Here is an 18,284-nt window from a genome sequence, read left to right as displayed (position 1 = left end):
AAATCCATGCATGATGGGTAATCACCTCTTCTTCAAACCTAGCCAAGACGAGAAGTATGAAGTGAATCATCCCATTTTAAAGGTCTTGTATTAATATTACATGATAATGAGTCTGAACTCTGTAGTTAATCTAGATACTATTTCTAGTTCCATCAACTTACTACTCTATGAACTTGGGCAAGCCATTTATCATTTCTCTGCCATATTTTTAAAAAATCTGTGAAATGGAAGATTCATAACAGAGTTGTGTGACAATTACATGGTTTTATATGTGTAAAACACAATGAGGCCTGGTGAATAGAAAAAAACTCAGCTTGGAACAATAAGCTATTATCACCATGGGCAGCAGATGGGAACCATTTGCTAAATAAAGCAACATTTTTGTTACACACTAGTGTAGAAACTGTTCTAGGGAGTTTTCTAGTAGCCATTGAAAGTTCTACCTTTATTTAATTTTCCTGTGGAGAAGGAAGAAATCTGATAGCATCCTCCTTCATGTATAACTGTCCAGAAGTTTTTTTCAATAATTGGCTTCATTGTTGTTGAGAAAATAACATTGGTATTTTGATATGGATCACATTGAATCTGTGGATTGTTTTGAATAGTATGAACCTTTTAAAAATATTAATTCTTCTTATCCATGAACATGATATATTTTCCAATTTATTTGTGTCTTCTCTAATTTCCTGTATCAGTGTTCTATAGTTTTCATTATAGAGATCTTTAATCTCCTTGGTTACATTTTTTTCCCTAGGTATTTTTTTTGTGTGTGTGTAGCTGTTATAAATGACATTGTTTCATTTTGTTTCTTATTTAGATAGTTTGCTACTGGTATATAGAAATGATACTGGATTTTTTTTCTGTATGTTTTTTTAGTGTCCCGCAACTACTGGATTCTACAGTTCTAACAACATACCAACTTGTGGATACTTTTAAGACTCCCACATGCCTGCTTCCATAACTTTCTTTTGTTCCCTCTGGTTGTCGATTAGAAGCCATTCTTAGAAAGGTCTATAAGTTCATCTTTGAGGTGTATGAGGAAACGAGACGTAAGGAGACAATGTCCTTCTTGACATGTGAAACTGTGAAGTCTTAAGGGTTGGAGGTAGTGGTAGCAATTATGAATGAAAAAAAGGGATTGTCCCCTTCAGAATGTTAAAAGATAAAGGGGCCTGAACCTCAAGAATAGACAAGACCTGAAGTATCCTTAGTATAAACCAAACCTCTTCACAGTGTACTATGAGAAGGGGAGACCCCCATCTCCATCTCCTTCTTTTTCAAGCCCCTCTTGCTATTGAGTTTTCTTTCCAATGGAATATGAGCTGGAAGGATGAGTGTTAAGTACCTGCTCTGCCTCTTGCATACTGCCTCCCCCTGAACACTAGCTCTAAGAAGCCACTGCAACCTTGAGGCCACAATGTGGTGGGGAGACTTGGAAAAAAAGCTGAATCTCTGGGCCAGCATTTAGGAAAGTGCCATGTGACCAGCCTTAGTCTGTGATATGAATGAGAAAAAAGCCTGTCATTAAATCATAGCAATGTGGAGAGTAATTGATACAGCTGCTTACTCTATCAACTATAAAAAATATGGAAATTGATGTGTTGAAATGAAATGTTGCCATAAAAATCTCCAAAATAGGAGACATTGGCTGAATGGTTAAATGACCACTAGGAAAGGAAACTAAATCAGAGGCCAGGATGATCAGGGTTCTTGCTACACTTGGCAGCAGAAAATTTAACAAAATTGTTGGCTGTGATAATGGAGGTGGTAAGTCACGTGTCTGCTGACTGTAGAAAAAGTGGTTAGGAAGCATTATAGCTGTTTATTGGGATAATTTGCATTGGCTACTATTGGTTGCAGTTACCAAGGTATGCTATAAAAAGATGAGCTCTGGAAAGAAATTGCTGGTATACAAGCAAGATATGAAAGGAAATAGAAATAGCATAGCTGAATATCAAGAGATGAAATTTAGAAATGCTTGAGTGATAAAGACTTATTAATATTTCTCAGTGTGTGGTCTTCCCACTGATTGCCCCAGATGGCCTTTGGGTAACTGCTGTTAAGTTTCGAAGGAGAGATGTATGAGAGGGAGGAAAGAAATTTGTGGACTTGAAAAACTAGGCTCACCAACTCCACCCAGCTTCTCTGGGTAAAGTTTCATGACCGAGACCCCTGAATTTTAGGGAAATATTCATTCCTGGTTAAATTGGGAAAGGTGGTTACTCTTTAGGTGTGGCTATTGGCACAGGGAAGAAAAGTATAAGGGAAGAATGTTACTAGAGACAGATCAATTAAAAGTCTACTAAGTTTTTGAGGAAACCATCTTGCTAGAGAATCTGAGTTTTTCCTCTGAATCTGTGCAGGGTTGGTTCCAAATATCAAAATAGGCAGGTGCTCAGTTTCCTTGTATAAAATAGTGAGGTATTTGCACATAATATACATATATCCTCATACATATATCCTCCTGTATATTTAACTCACCTTTGACTTTTTATAATACCTAATACAAAATAAATGCTATGTAAGTAGTTGTTGAAGTGTATTTTTAAGAAATAATGACATGGAAAATAAGTCTGTACATGGCACAGATGCCATCATTGAATGCCTTACTACACAGCACATCATATGTACATGCTTGAATCAATGGATGAAGAACTGATGTCTATAGAGGGTTCTGAATATAGGGGGGTTCTGATTATGGGGTCCTTAAATCTTTCTTGGGCTCCCAAACTTCCATGAAGTAGGCAGGCCTCAATTGCTGTGTAGCCCCAAAGAAGGAGATGCACCCCAATCCTTCCTTACTGTAGAAGAGAAGGAGAAAAATGTTCAGGGAGGCTCCTCCCATAAAGAGTCCTTTTTTGATGGACAGCAGAATCAGAACATAATTAAGGACAACACCCACCCACCAACAGGAGCTCTCTGGTATCTGCCCAGAGTCAAGTCTTTAAGTGTGATGGACCAACAGCTGTGTCATCATTGTCTTCTACTTTTTGAATGAAAACTATGATTACATTTACCTTTTCCTTGCTCCAGTATTGAATATTAGGCAGGAGAGGGGAAAGAATTTGTTTTTCCAGTTCATAGGTTGCCAGACAAAGAGGAGCTACTTGTGGGCCTGCAAAAAAGAACTGGGTATTAATAGAAATACTGAGCACAATGCAGGTCCTGTTAGGTCTCTGTCTTATGTTCCCTGGAGAGGGGTCAGTATATTTTATGCAGCAAGAGTAAAACAGATATATGGTGTTCATGCTTTTCTTCACATTCAGCCTCTTTTACAGTCAGATTGTTCACATGACTGGCTCTGGCCAATAAAATGTGAGAAGTGACATGTTTAGGCTGCTGGGCTGGGGTGTACCAGTGTTTTCCCCCACATCCCATTCTCATTCCCCCTCATAGGTAAATTGATAAAAATCCAGGGTGACCTGGAAGCCACAAGAGGGAACCACAAAATGAAGGAACTTAGGTGCTGGGGTCAGTGTGTGGAGAAAAACATCAAGCATTCAAATGCTTTACCTGACCCTCTTCTGACTGCAATATGAATGAGAAATAATAACATTTCTTATGTTAGTCCACAAATGTTTTGAGATGATAACAGCAGCTACCTTTAATCAGCCCAAGGCTTTTGCAAAGTGTATACTTGTTTATCTGATCTATGCAGATCACTGATTCATTTCTCCATTTTGTTTTGGTAATCAGCACAATATAGTGTGTTGGCAAAAGATGAGAGGATGGGGGGATGGGTTTGGAGTGAGGAAGCAAAAGTATCTCTCTGTGTCTGTTCAGGGTTATTTAGTAAATCAACATTTCTATTCTAGGCCATAAAGTGCAAGGTAGTTATTTTCTGATCCTCCCCATGGGGAAAAAAATACAGTCTCCAATTGGACTGCTGGTTGGTAAACAGGGATACTGTTTTATATTGGGCTCAGTGCAGTCCCTGTCCTCTGGAGAGAGAATGATGCACCCCACAAATGAGGGGTGCTCTCTTGTCACTGCAGGATCTATTTGAAATTTGAAATGAGGTTGCTACTTGAAATGAACTCTGAAATCTGCATTTGGTGCCGACTTCTTACACAGGGGACAGGCCAGGAAAAAGAAGGGGTACACTGCTGAAGGGACATGGTGTGCTTCTCCTTTCCATGCAGAATCTGGTTTCAGGAGAAGGAATGGGATTCTTCTCCTTTTCCCATCCAGATTTTCTTCTTCTCTCTGGTTACAGGAGGATAGTAAGGTGACCATTCCCAAACACTCTACCAAGGCTGAGCTCCCAACTAGGAGCCTTGTGCTTCTGCTTAAGTGAAATTGGATACGTGAAAGCATTTTGATGTCTGTACAGTTTGCATAGATGTGCTGTGAGGCAACACGGTAGAGAGAAAGTCTGTGGTTTTGACGTCCATCCCACTTGTTTTAAACTTGGCTCCACGGCCTTCTAGCTAGGTAATGCTGGAAATATTCCTCAATTCTGATCCTCAGTTTCCTCTACTGTAAAATGAAACCTATAAAATGGAAACCATAAACCTACTCCTCAGGATGGGATTACAAGAAATATGTGAAGTACCACGCTCCATGTCTGCACATAGTTGGTGCTTAATAAAGGAGAGTCTCCTTCCCTTTTCTTTCCTACCCACACTATGTCCTCTGGGTAGAACACATGAGTTTTTCTGGTGTCCCGCCTGCCTCTGGAAGTACATGTATGAAAGTATGAATCAAGACTTCCTTAATTATGATTACATAAATTTTATATCAAATATCTTTGGTTATTTCAGTATAAAACCCCTTGAATAATGCCCTAATCCTCCTGCACCCACAGACTCCATAGAATTAGAAAGAAGGAAAAAAGGAGAAAGGAAGAAAGGGACTTGGTGTTATAAGACCTGGGTGCAGATTTACCTTCCAGCTAGTGAAGCACTGGTTAAACTCAAAAGCTCTCTAAGCCTCAGTTTACTTATATGGAAAATGTCAGTAACACCTTCCACAGAAAACTGTGTCAAGCAAAAAAACCTACCATTTTCGTATTCTTCCAAAATATCATTTTTTTCTTCTGATTGCCATATTTTTCTATGCTTCCAGGTATCTTGTGTACATGAATTTTCAGCCAGACCCACTGGGCTTATATATAAGGTATATACTTGGGCTGGGTCCTGCATCCGTGGTCTCACATTATCTTTCTTTTTGATTTCAATGCATGCTACTTTAAAACATCCCCATCTGTGCAGAGCACAGGGGGAAAGTCCTATAGTTCTGTAAGATTGGTTTTTGTACATTTGTTTCATTTCATCCCCAGATCCCAGTGTGCCTCATACATCTCTGTTAAGGTTTAGTGAAGTCTCACCTCAATTCAGTGCTGGACATTTTACAAATAGAAAAGCCTGAAAGTTAACATAGCAGATATGAAATACATCTCATGGATAGGGTGTCTGAAATATTGCTACCAGGGGAGTCATCCATTTGAATTTTCTGACCTGACTGAAAAAGTCTAACCACCTTGGTGTTTGTTTAAACTTGAATTCAATTCCATTAAGGCATAACATTGCTGTTGTCTCACTTATATATTAACAGAGTTTTGCACTTTGGAGAATATATTTTCTTACAGTTGAAGACTTTCAGCTCTGCTTTATTTCACAGCTGTCTACACTTGAGGCCACGTTTTTGAACATGTACTTTCAATTTTCCTCCCTCTGCCTCTTTGGAACCAATTCATGTTTCTCCTGCAAAGCTTGACGTGGGCTCATTTGGGGGGTCACAGTGCATACTTCTGAAGAGGAACATTGAATTCTAAAAAGAGGGTAAAATAACATTATGCAAATCTTATGTTCCACCTCTAATCTGACTAATCTATTCTCTCCCTGTGCTACCTTCGTGATCCCGGTCACTCACATACCTTCAAACAGGCTTTGCTTTCCCGAGTTCATTTCATCCCTCTGTTCTTTTCCTCTGCTGCCTGGGGAGTTTTCCTCAGTCCTTGAACTTTGACAAAACATAAGCCCATGTTCGAACTCCTGCTGTGGATTCTCACTTGGGTCTCCTGAGCTAAATGGATCCTGCACAATTTATCTCATGCCTTATTGCAGCTGTTACCACTGTGCTCCAAAAAATGTTTTCTTCATATTCGATTACTGTGTCCCTCAGGCTTATTATTATATTGACATATTACTCACTCCTGTGTCTCCCTAACTTAACAGTTGGATGTGCTATACAAGGCAGCAGACACATTTGATGTCCTGAAGCTGCAGTCTTCTGTGTGGGGGAAAAATAATTTATTTGCAAATTTATCATTTTAAGTGAACACTTTACAAATCTATTCTACTATCACTTTTTTTTTTGTGTGTGTGTGTGTGTGTGTGTGTTTTAAAGAAGCAAAGACTGGTATATTTCTGAGAACTACTGCTGCAATTCTTTTGTGTAATGATAGATATTCCAGAAAGAAAAAAGTCCATTTATCTCTGTTTCATTCCTTTACCTGCTTACTTGTTTCCAAAGGCTTTGTTAGGATTCTGACAGTATATGCCATAAAACTTGGGCAAGATTTATTTTTAAATATCTTACACCAGGAACACTTTAATCTCTCTGCTTTGAGAACAGTTTCATATTCCATTAAGTTTTTACTAAGAGGAACCACATCTTAAAACTATCTTTAATTCTATTCTGTTCTTTCAGGTTAGGAATTGGAGGAGTTTTACCTTGCTTTTTGTTTACAGAATTTTAAAACTGGAGGGAAATTTAGAAACTGTCTAATCCATCTTCTTAATTTTTCAGACACTAAAGCTCAGAGTGGCTAAGTGGATTACCTGTTCTCAAAAACAGTGGCTTTAGTAGAACTGAATCCAAAGCTTAGGTCTTCTGATTCCAGTATAGCTCTTCTGCCCTCCATGATGTTTAAGGTCTCTGAGTGTTTTCATTGTCTTAGTATAGTAAGTTTTCTTTTTAGAAGGCATCACTTAGATGTGTCTCATCCTTCATGATGCCCTAGATGGTTTGATTCCTCTCTTCCATTACAGAATATTTTATAAAAAAAGGCTGAGAGGGACATTGACTCATTCATTGTGGTTCTAAGCCCAGGAACTTCAGACTACATAGAATTTTCTTCATTAATATCTGTTGAAGAAATATATAAATAAATAAATTTCTTGTGTTTTATTACTACCTTATGAACTGTAAAGAAAGTAAAGGAGGAAAAGATTTATGGCTACCAGTAAAAATGTGATTGTGAAACTGAAAGAATAGGTGGAAAGTAACAATACTAGAAGCCATATTTAATTGCCAGATGATTCCAAATTAAAAAGAAATATAACCACTGCCCATAAAACACAAGGAGTATGGATGCACTAAATACCAAAACAGGACGTGGAAAAGGGAATATATCTTAGGTTTGGAAAATGCATCTTCTTAGTAAATCAAGCAATGAGAAGTAAAGAAAAGAACTACTTTGAGCAGAAAAAATGGAGGAATGATACCTGTAACTAGAGACTTCAGAGTGAAAGAAAGCAGAAATTGATTTAATCATGGAAGTAAACGCATATATAGTGGCTTATTGTTGAAAATGTAGATCATTTTATTCTGTGGGCTTTAAGAACATCTAGTAGACCTACCCCTAGGTCTTTGTCTCACAGCTTTCCCAAGTAAGTATTTTATTATAAACTGGATTCTTATTAATCATCAAGAGTGAATTGGTGGGAAAAGCAGATATATTTCTTAGTTATTAATTCAAAGTCCAAAATTTAACTTAGTAAATAGTTAAGGTTTTTAGCCACAGATTAAGGGTCTCTAAAATGAGACTAAATATTGAATAGCATCAATATTTCAGGTCTGGATTTGGATGGGTGATACCTCAAGATGTTAACACACCCTTTCTGTGGTCTTTGACTCCACTGTCCCCATCTGAAAAAAGAAAATTCCATCCTAAATTATGCCTCCCCTTGGAAGTAGAGGAAAGGCCTTGGAATGAAAACCAGAATGCCTTGGAGCTTTGGTTCTGGTTCTATACCTTGAGAAACTAAATTAAACTTCCTGAGGTTGCAGTTTCCTCATGTGTTAAATCGGAACTATATTATAATGCTGCTTTCAGGATTTATATGTTAGTTAAGGTTTTTAGATTTTAAGCACTAAAGGCATTTATTGAAAGTCAGGATTGGAATATAAAAAGAAATTACCTAAGCAGACTTCAGAAAGGAAAAGACTTAGAAGGTTTAGGGTTTGGAGGAACATGATGTAATAGCCCATTTCCTCAGAATACTTCCACCAGGATGCCTTCAGAAGCTCATGGGTGCATGACCAAGCATTTGATCAAAGGGCACTCTATCCTGGGGGAAATAGATGGGCCTCTAACCAGGCAGGCCCTTCCAGTACTCTCTCTTAAAGCTAAATTTCAGGAAAAGGAACTGAGAGAATATCAAGATAATGCACTATTCTCCCAGAAAAGGCTGTAGAGCTTCAGCACCAGGTTCAAGATCTTGCATCCTAGTAATTCTGACATATTTTGTCCTACCCAGGATGCATACACTTTTGCTAGAAAAAGTAGCCAATTTTTGCTTTAAGGAATTGTTCTCCCAAATATAGGCTTTGGAGATGTTTCACTTTCTATTACTACAAAAAAGCAATGGCCTAAAATTTAGTGTCAAAACAAATGTCATTACATTGCCCTTGGTTATTGGGGTCAGGAATTTGGGCAGAGTTCAGTGGGGATGGCTCACCTGTGCTCTACATGATCATGGCAAGGGAGGCTCAGCAGGGATATGAACATCTGAAATGACCCCACTCACAGGTCTGAATGCTGGTGCTGGCTGTCAGCCGGGGAGTCCAAGCCCCCACATAATGCCAAACTCCTCTTCCTGACCTCTCTTATTTCCTTAAACAAATTTTCATCTTAGGCTCTGCTTCCAGGGAACTCAGCCTAAGATTCTGGACCTCCATATGTTACCTGAGAAGAGCTGAGCAAAACAGTCTGTAGAACTCTTTCCCTCTTTGATGTCGTAGCTGGGATTGGATGAATTGAAGATTTCCCTCCAGATTCCAAAATCTAGAACATGGATAGCCAATACAAAATGTATAGAGTTGCAAATGACACAGACTTAAAGTGTAAGACTTCTAGCCTTCTATTTAATTTCTCTAAGCATCAGTTTCTTTATTAGGAGAAATGGAGATATGTGTATGCATCTTACAGAATTAGCAGCAATAAAACATACGAAACACAAATAGAAAATCTTATACACAGAAAGTGATTAATGCATATGATTTTTTTTTTTTTGCCAAAAGACTCCATCCTTTTGGGGTTGTATTATATTCCCCCTGGGGCTAAACACATCACAGAGTCCTAGCACAATACATTTTCCATCAAGTGAACTGATGTGCAATATTGTTTAAACAATGTCCTTGGGGGACCCAGTGGTTCACTGGGAGATGTCAATAGCAGAGGTTTGACTTTGTCTCCTAACCCAGGGCTCTAGTAGGGACCTGTGTTTTGCTAGTATTTAAAGGAATAAGAACCATACAATATCAACTGTTTTATTTCCAATTAAAACACAGAATTCAAAAATGAAAAATAGATGAGAAAAGGAATTTCACCTTTTTCATATTCATTAAAAAAAGCACACAGCCCACTAGCCTCGTCCCTGCCTCAATTTAAGCTGTATAGGACTAAAGCATAAAGCTATTCAGACTCCAAGTTGGAACTTCAAGAATAATTTACCTATTTGCTGTGGAGTCAATAAAAGCTTAAGACTAAAATTTGGAAGTGAAAAACACAAATTGTTCATTTATTTTACTGCCCAGGCCCTCAACTTTTACATTTACTAAATCATGAGTTCTTTTTAAATTCTTATATTTTAAATGTTTTGTCAATAAAACATGGACATGACTCCTTTCTTCACATGTGTGGCTCCATGGCTGAGTTCATCCACTTCTTGATATCACTGTGAAAGATGTATTTTCTGTAACAAGTCTCCTGGGGATACCACTTGCTCACCCACATGGCCTGTCCACTCATGTGGGTATCCTTCCTTCACTAGAGAACCACAAACTCTGATTGTTCAATTAATTTTTCAGTGAGATCAACATGGGATTGGCCAGTGTTCCAGAACCATTCATTAGACAACATGTTTCTCACAGCAGATAGCAATGTGAACCTTCAGAACACTTGCCTTTATTTACACCCCCTGAGGAGCTCCTCCATGTGTTAGGTAGTGTGCAACAATTGAGATTTCATATAGATCTAAGAAATGACTCAAATAACAGAAAATGTACTCACTGGGAAGTGTTTGTATATAATGTACATTCTGAAATCCATAAAATAAGAAAACTTTTATGAGCCTTAACTCTGTTTTACTTTAAAGACAAATCACAGAAAAATATATTATAGAGATATATAATATGCAATATCTCTCCATATCTGTGGGAGATTTGTTCCAGGACCTCTGCAGATACCAAAATACTCACATGCTTTAAGTATCTTATGTGAAATTACATGATATTTGCATATAACCTACATATCTCTTCCCATATACTTGAATTCATTTCTAGATTAATTATATTGCCAAATTCAATGTAAATTCTATGTAAATAGTTATTATCCTGTATTGTTTAGGGAATAATAACAAAAAGAAGATCATATGTGTTTGATACATGCTATTTTACTTTTTGCAATGAGAAAAGGAATTTTCGAATCCATAGGTACAACAGATACAGAAAGCCAACTGTATTTAGACTCACCAATAATAAAAAAGTAGTAACTAAAATATCTACAATATTTTTGTCCATCAAATTGGCAAATTAAAATTATATGAGGGGATTATGTGGAAATGGGTAACTCCATCCACTTCTCATAGAAATATAAGTCAGATAAACATTGTGAAGGGCAGTGTCACATTCTGTATTACAGCCTTTAAAAAGATGTTTACCTTCGACCCAGTTCTACTTCTAATGAAAATGCTAAAGAAATAATCAGAAATTCTCAACACTGTCTTGGCAAAGATGTCTTTGAAATTATTGTCTTTAACAATAGAAACTAGAAACAAATAACTGGAAGAAACTAGTTTAAAAAACTAGAGCACATCCAATTCAATGAAATAGGACTGTCAAAAGTGATTTTTACAATAGATGAGAAAATAATTTTTACAAAGAACCTATGTAAGGGCACATTATAAAGGCCATTTCATTTCAGGTAAACAGACATGCATTTTATAGATTTCTACATGAATGTGGTACGTATAAGTATGTGCATATACCTACATATATACATAGATATTTATTTACACATGTATGTGGCATACTCTCTCCTTCCTAAACCACTGTCACCAAGTTGGTCAGCCTGCTTCCTTTCTGTCATTCCAGTTAATCAGTGAGCATGACCTTCAACTTGATCACCTGGCTCCCCACCTTGCTGAAGTTGTCAACTGGCTTCCTTCGACTTTTGGAATAGAGCTAAAGTCTTCATCAAGACCATCAAGGGTACGTGATAAGATTACCTTCCATCTTGTTTGCTTGTCCTCTTTAACTCACTAATTCTTTCTGATTCTATTTGAGCAATAAATGGCAAACTTCAGGATTGCTTCAGTACTATGAAGACTCAAGCTGCAGGTATAGCATTCCTCAGGTGTGTTAAGTCAGAGAGGAGCAGGAAGCATAGGCAACCAGGATGCAAACTCACCAGGCTCAGATCTGTCATGGAGTCAGACATGACCTCAAGTGTGATGGGGAAGGAGTAAAGGGAGAAGAGAGGCCCCAAAGTTTGCCATCTCTCTTCTCAATTTCCAGCTCTGGAGTTGGCAGGAATCTCAGGGGTATTGTTAAATTCAGATTCTAAAGATTTCATTTGTCTGCTCTGAAAATGCAACCTAGAGGGGGCTCATTACAGTCTTTCCGCTATCAGTAAAATTTTATTTAGCTAATGTTATTTTTATTTCCACAAGCTCCCTGACATTACCAAGCCAAGCATTAAACAGAACAAGGTACTTTTGTTTTGTTTTGTTTTTCAATGGTACATTTATTCCATACCTGGATTTCCAGTTCAAGCCAGAAAACTTCACTGAATATTTGCAAATTAAGGCAAGTTGAGAAGAATAAAATTTAAGGGTTGTCATTTTAAATTTCATCTTGTTTTTGAAAATTTTATTTATTTTTCTGATTATAAAAATAATGTGTTTGAAACGGAACCTTTAGAAAATAAAAAAGAATTTAAATTTTCCTCATCTCATTAATGAAACATAAACACATAAGCATATATAATTCTAGTTACATCTTTGTATTTGTGTGTACTGTGTGTTTATATATATATATATATATATATATATATACACACATACATATGTATAGACACATATGTACAGTATATATACATACATGTATGTGTATATATATATGTGTATATATATATATATATGCCTGCATGTACAAAAATGAATATATATATATATATAGTCAAATACTTATATTTATGAGATCATATATATAGATATAAAAATTGGCCAGGCAGCATGGTGCATACCTATAATCCCAGTGCCTCTGGAGGCTAAGGTAGGAAGATTTTGAGTTCAAAGCCAGCCTCAGCAACAGTGAGGCACTAAGCAACTCAGTGAGACCCTGTCTTTAAATAAAATACAAAATAGAGCTAGGGATATGACTCAGTGCTTGAGTGCCCCTGAGTTCAACCACTAATAGCCCCTCCAAAACAAACTGAATTGTATATTTTAAATGTATGTATGTCCTATATGGATGCATATATCAAAGTAAGATTATATGGATATTATAGTAATGTTCCATTTGCTAGGATACAATAGTCTCTGCAGAGAAAATTTAGCCAGCGCCCATGTTTGTAGTTCTCACAGTTGGTTTTTCAGCCTCAATTCAATGTTTTTCCATTTTCCCATAGAGCCTTTCTCTGGCTTCCAATTATATTGAATGAGACACATAAAGGACAAAGACCCAAGTAGACATTAATATCTGAGGCTAACCTTTACTTGGATAATATAGAAATTTAGTTCCTAATTCAGCCAAACTGAATATGCTTCATAATTTTCAATTTCTGACATTTCACTCTTGATTTACCTTCTTCCTGGACTGCCTTCCCCATTCATTTTTTATGTGTTAAAATTCTACCTGTTTTTCAAAGTCTATCTCAAGTGACACCTTTACATGGTCGCCTTTTCTATCTGAATTCTGTGGCTTCTTTTTGCATCTCTTTTACAAAGCCTGTCATAATTGGAGGTGTCTATGATTTCTCAGTTTGTGCTTTACCTTCTTTTCCACAACCATGGTAAGAGCACCTCTGTTGCTTTAGCATCATCAGACTAATTGAGGGTAGAACACATCCACTGTATTCCAGGAATGGATTTTTATTTATGTGTAACATTACTTGTTGTGTTAGATACTGGGATGAATGAGATCAGAAAAAAAAATTACAAAGGAAGAGACAGAAATAGTTTCAAGATCCAGCCTGCTAAGGAGAGATGAGAACCTGCCTGAAGATGGGACCAGAGGTAAGACGTGATTTTTTTTTTAATCATAGTAGATAAAACAACGGAATCAGCAGAGGGAGTGGGAGTGACAAGCAGGAAATACATGAAGAAAAAACTTTTGACTTCCCAGATCTGAAAAATCAGAAAGGAGAGAGATGCATCATTTGAAATGCTAATTGAATAAGCACTTATGACATGTCAACCCTAGTTCCAATCTAGTACTTGTTCCTCAGCTTAAGCAGCAAGTTGGAATTTAAACTCTACTTCGTGTGCTTGGAAGTCTCTGTTTTCACCATTCTTCTACACTGACATTTAATAGCAACAGCCATGGCTAAGGTTTGCTGATACTTCCTGGAAGAGGGAAGAGAAATGTGATCATTCAATCCAAGAGAGGCAGTAGTCCATCTTGGAGAAGGATATTCTTGCTGCAGTGTGTGTGTGTGTGTGTGTGTGTGTGTGTGTGTGTGTGTGTGTGTGTGTATGGTGGGGGGGTGTGTTGGGTGGGGGAGGACAGAGTAGAGGGGACCCTTTCTGTAAGTGCTCTGCTCTGAACTTTATCAAGGAACTCACCTGCTTCTCCACAGGGTCCAGGACACAGTGACTGTAGCCATTGAGAAGAAAGACTGTGGCACAACTGGGTCCACTGGTGATAAGTGTCAGGCAACTGGTCATTGTTATGGTCTGAATTTGAAATATACTTCCAAAGCTTGGTCTCCACTGCAGTAGTATTCAGAGGTGGGACCTTGGGGGAAGTGACCTCATGATCCTTAGATGAATTCAAAGCTTCATGGTCTAGTCGGAGATGGTGGACACTTAAGGAGGTGAGGCTTATTTGGAGGAAGTAGGCCACGAGGGTGCATATTTGAAGGGCATATTTGGTTACTGACCCCTTCCTTTCCTTTTTCTCCTCTTGCTTTCTGATTTCCATAAGCTCTATCACATGCTTCCTGCCATGATTTTCTGCCTCACTATAGACCCAGAAACAAAGGAGCCCAGTGATAATCACTGAAACTCTGAGTCAAAATAAGTCTGCCCTCTTTTAAGTTGATTTATCTCAGGTATTTTGTACAGTGACAGAAAGCTGACCAATACAAGGCACTCCAACAGGAAAAGGAACTCTGATTGTGAATGCAGGATAAATTGGAATGCCACTAACATGGAAGAAATGTCATCCTATGCCTGAGACTGAAGCCATCCTTAGTATGAAAAATTGAGGCAGGAAAAGAGCCATGGTCCTTAGGAAGCTACTGTAGACACAGGGAGGAAAGCTCTGGCTTTTGGCACAAAGTTGGTGAGAAGTGGAGCTCCAATAACTGTTTCTGTGTTTTTCTTAACATTTAAATAGTACTTCTCAATCCTTAATTCTTGAGCCTGTTTTGCTGACAGGGTCTATGTCAATCCCTCTAATCAGAGTGTGAAACCCCCTAACCTCCATGGGGTTTGTTGTCGAACATAAAATAATACAAATTCCAGTGCACCCCTTTTCTTCACCAGCTTACACTTAAGGTCATAGATGGGAGGAGGAAAGTATTCTAAGTACTTGATCAGAGATTCAGGAAGTTTCTAAAGGAAAGCTAAAGTGCCAAACCAAGAGACCTCTCATTTGATTCAGTAAAACATAGTAATAATGTTTCACTATAAAATAGAAGGAACAGGGAGGCTGAATTATTCTACCTACTAAATGAATAAACATATTGAATATTTCAGCTCATCAGTTATATGACAGTGATGTCTGACCCCAGGATAAGGAGAAAAGGAAGCTAGAGGAAGCTCTTGGTAGAGAGAATAAGGTGGTCTTCCAGACAGTGAGGGCAGGATGGGAGGGGCCTAGGGATAAAAAAAAAAGTAGGTGTCTCTAATAGTGAAAGAGGAAACTTAAATAAAATCATAGCATTATATTATGCCTTTGCTTTTCTAGCACATATGAATTGCAGAGGCTATAGAATAAATATACAAAAGAACTCTTCTTTTTCTAAAATGAAAATTAATTTTCCTTCTTGAGCTCTGTCTCATCTAATACCAGAAACAGTCTTCTTCAACTTGATAATCAAGAGTAGAAAATATTAGTCTCACTGGATTTCTCCTGTCCTTAGATTCGCACCTAGGTTTCAGGGGGGGCCTCTCAAAGCATACGAAGAATAGAGACATTATATCTATGGAGGGTGCACTTGGCTGCAAGTAAAAAAAATTTCAGTCAGTCAGAGACTATTAATAATCATGGATGTATTTTTTTCTCACATGACAAAAAAGATCAGTCAGAGAGACCAGGTCTGATGTGATGACTCAATGATTCCATTAAGGACCTAGGTACTTCTCCTGGTGGATGCTAGCTGGCTACTCCACCTTTGGCATCTTGTTTCTTTCTATTCCAGGAAGAAGGAAGCAAAAAAGCAAAGGTCAAAGTGCACATATTAACTGAATTAGAACCTTTGAGAAATTTTTTGTGCTGTGTTATCATTTCTAGCTTGAAAAAAGTTAAAAAAATGTAACTATTCTTTAACATTTCAGGAAAAAGATAAAGGTTGTCTGGTAGCAAAGAAGAAGAGATAATGGTTATTAGGCACATAATCAGCAGTGTCTCTTACAGCCATTATACCCTGTCTTCACTTGACATCCTTTGAGACAGCGTCTTCTCAAGTTCACGATTAATGGTCTCTATTTCCACTGACATTTACTTTCTTTCTCCATTAAGACACTGGGGTCCTGGATTATAATGGATTTTGTGCAGGAAACTGGGAGGATGGAGTGGTGATAGTGCCGACTTGGGTATCAAACACAAGAGGTACATAATTGTTTCCTGTTTCAAAACCTGCTTATTTGGGTATGTAAAACCTCACTGGCATTTAGAGCATCTATGCCTTTGTTTCTCCTGGGCTCCTGTGTACCCCAGCAACGAGTATAATTTACCACAGGCTAGAATAGATCTAGGTCCCATGGAAGATAACTTGCTCGCTTTTCTCAGATAACTCTTGGTGTTTAATTAACCCCTGAACCTCAAACAACACACTGTAAATTTTCCATTGTTGAACAGCAGAATCTTGATGATGCTCCTTTGTTCTGGGATGTGTGTTCCTTTGGTCAAACAGACAGATTCATCGCCTGCTCTCTGTATCTATTGAAAATCAGGTCTCCAGATAATTCAAAGATAAAATAAGGCAAGTTGTTGCTGTCCACTGTCAAGACCAAAACTTGATTTGAAAGAGAATTAATCACCTTTCTTTCCTAATGATCACCAGTCAACATATCAGTCAAACTTTCCTTAAGCTACTGTGTCTGTTATGTCAAGGGATCAACATGGGGTCAGAGTTGGCACTGTGCTTTTTTTCTCTCTAAGGTTTGTGAATTATGTAAGCTCCTTTAGGATTCTCAACAATCTATGTCTCCAAATATCTGGCATCCTCTGCTGATAGCTTTAAATTTGCTGCAATTTCAGAGTGTCCTCCCCAGGGACCGATGTCTTTGCCTCTACTGTATGACACAAGAGAAGCCTGATTTCTGCACTGCCCCACAAGCTCAGTGGAAAGATGCTTCCTTCTGAGGAACGGCTCTGAATGGAATATGATTCTTCTGGGAGGGTTTAGGGAAAAGTGAAGAATTGACAGGTCCTAAAGCAGACATCATTTGCATCATATGGGTCCTGATTCCTTAGAAAATCCCAAGAAACCTATGAATCCTCAAATGTGTAAATGCTGGGATCCCTTCCAGACAGGTGCACAAATGCCAGGATCCCTTCCCTTTTTGTGTTATCTTCCAGAGGAGTCAAAGAATTGCTCAAACCCAGGCTAAGAACCCTTGCTCCACCTGGACAAGTTGCTATGGCAAAGGTGTGACCATCTCTCTCCTTTTGTGGCCTAACCAGAGGTGCAGTGAATAGGACAAACTGAGAAACAGTGGCATAAGCCAGTACACTGGGGAGGTGAGACTTTCATTTGACTTCTGCCCTCAGGGCCTCCAGGCTTCAGAGCTATAGCTTCCACTCCCTCATTCAGTGCCTGTGCAGTCTCAGGGGTGAGGATCAAGCAAGGCCCCAGGTCCTGCTCTGCTTTCACTTGAGGTCTAGGTCTAGGTCTGGGTACCAGGTCCATTAACTAAGCTTTCATCACAACCCTATGAACTGGCTCCTGCCATATATTCCATTTTCAGACTTGAATGTTTATCTTTTGCCCTTGAAGTTTTTGAGTCCTATCTCCAAAGTATGAATGGGTCCTGGATTTTGACTCTAGCCTTCCTGTCCTGCTGACCTTGGTCATCACAGTCTGACCAGCTGATTCAGGAGAGAAGAAAGTGGCAACAATGTGTAATGTTGTTTCTTGGGTGCTCTGGGGTTTTTTAGGCTCAAGTTCATCATGAAATAAAGAACATTTCGAAAGCTGATGTATTTGTATTCTCTGCCCTTTCCTTTGTGAAATATCATTTGGTCAGATTCTATTAGCTGCAAGGCCATTTTTCCTGTCTTCAAGAAGTTTGAAATCTAGTGGGACAAACAGAGAAGCAGAATGTGATGTTCACTATAACATTTTTATTTCAAAGTAGAAATCAAAATTGGACAGGTAATTCTTTTAGATTTTAGATTAAGACTCTGTAGACACACATGATAATTTTTAATTTGTGAAACATACTGTGTATCAAGTGAATGTTACTCCAAGTCTTTCAGCTCAGCTTATCACTCCCAGGATCTGCATGCATCTTCTGCTAAAGGATTTCACTGGGTGAGGTAAAAAAAGGAGAAATTATGTGTTGTGATTACAGTGAAGACACATATTCACATTGCATTCCAAACACAAGAGGTTTCAGATTTCCTTAACAAGTATCCTAAGATGCAACATAAATGTGCTCAAG

The 18,284-nt window shown here is 38.1% G+C and overlaps 1 long non-coding RNA gene across 2 annotated transcripts in view; it reads left to right on the top strand.

Moving 5' to 3' along the window:
• LOC144375325 (uncharacterized) overlaps positions 1-17,819 on the top strand; it is a 99,935-nt gene extending 82,116 nt beyond the window's left edge. For both annotated transcript variants that reach the window (XR_013435006.1, XR_013435007.1), the window contains 3 exons: positions 11,323-11,439; positions 13,355-13,466; positions 14,030-17,819. This is a non-coding gene — a long non-coding RNA (uncharacterized LOC144375325). The remainder of the gene's footprint in view (positions 1-11,322; positions 11,440-13,354; positions 13,467-14,029) is intronic.
• Positions 17,820-18,284: the final 465 nt, after the last annotated feature.

The sequence above is a fragment of the Ictidomys tridecemlineatus genome, chromosome 2 (genome assembly GCF_052094955.1).
Source record: "Ictidomys tridecemlineatus isolate mIctTri1 chromosome 2, mIctTri1.hap1, whole genome shotgun sequence".
Classification (NCBI taxonomy): Eukaryota; Metazoa; Chordata; class Mammalia; order Rodentia; family Sciuridae; genus Ictidomys; species Ictidomys tridecemlineatus.
This window is presented reverse-complemented; position numbering and strand designations above follow the sequence as displayed.